This window comes from Hevea brasiliensis, chromosome 1 (genome assembly GCF_030052815.1).
Source record: "Hevea brasiliensis isolate MT/VB/25A 57/8 chromosome 1, ASM3005281v1, whole genome shotgun sequence".
Lineage (NCBI taxonomy): Eukaryota > Viridiplantae > Streptophyta > Magnoliopsida > Malpighiales > Euphorbiaceae > Hevea > Hevea brasiliensis.
In genome coordinates, this window is record NC_079493.1 from 107,107,260 (window position 1) to 107,108,117 (window position 858).

Here is an 858-nt window from a genome sequence, read left to right on the forward strand (position 1 = left end):
TTATAAATTTTACTATAAGCTCTAGACATTATTGCTTGACTCTCACAATATAAGGAAACAGCAGGCATCGGTGGTGGCCACAACTTGATATCCAATAAAAAATTTCTCAGCCATTCTGCCTCCTTATCAGCTGCTGCTAGAGCTATAAATTCTGATTCCATTGTAGAACGGGTTGTACAAGTTTGTTTCTTTAATGCCTAAGAAATAGCACATCCTCCTAAGGTAAAAGCCCAATCAGAACGTGATTGATTATCATTAATACTAGTTATCTAACTAGCATTTGTATAACTTTCTAATACAATTGGAAATTTATTATAAAATAAACCAAAGTTTATAGTTCTTTTTAAATAACCAAGAACTCTTGAAATTGCTTTTCAATTTTCAATACTAGGCTTACTAGTGTATCTTGATAATTTATATATTGCAAAAGTAATATCAGGTCTAGTGCAATGCATAGCATACATTAAGATACCAATAGCACTAGCATACTCAATTTGAGCAATTACCCTATTAGAATTTTTAGTTAATTTAGAAGAAACATCATACCCAGTTTTTTCTTGTTTGACTTTTAAATAATTAAATTTATTTAATATTTTCTCAATATAATGAGATTGGCAAAGAGCAAAACCCCCACCATGTTTCTTTACTTTGATGCCTAAGATTGTATCTACCTCCTTTATGTCTTTCATTTTAAATTTTGAGGTTAGATACTTCTTTGTATCATTTACACCTTCCATATTTATTCTAATTATAAGCATGTCATCAATATAAAGACAATTTTTCACACCAAAATCATCTGTAAACTTCGAATAAATACATTTATCAGCACTATTATCTAAAGCTGTATTCCAAAATTAT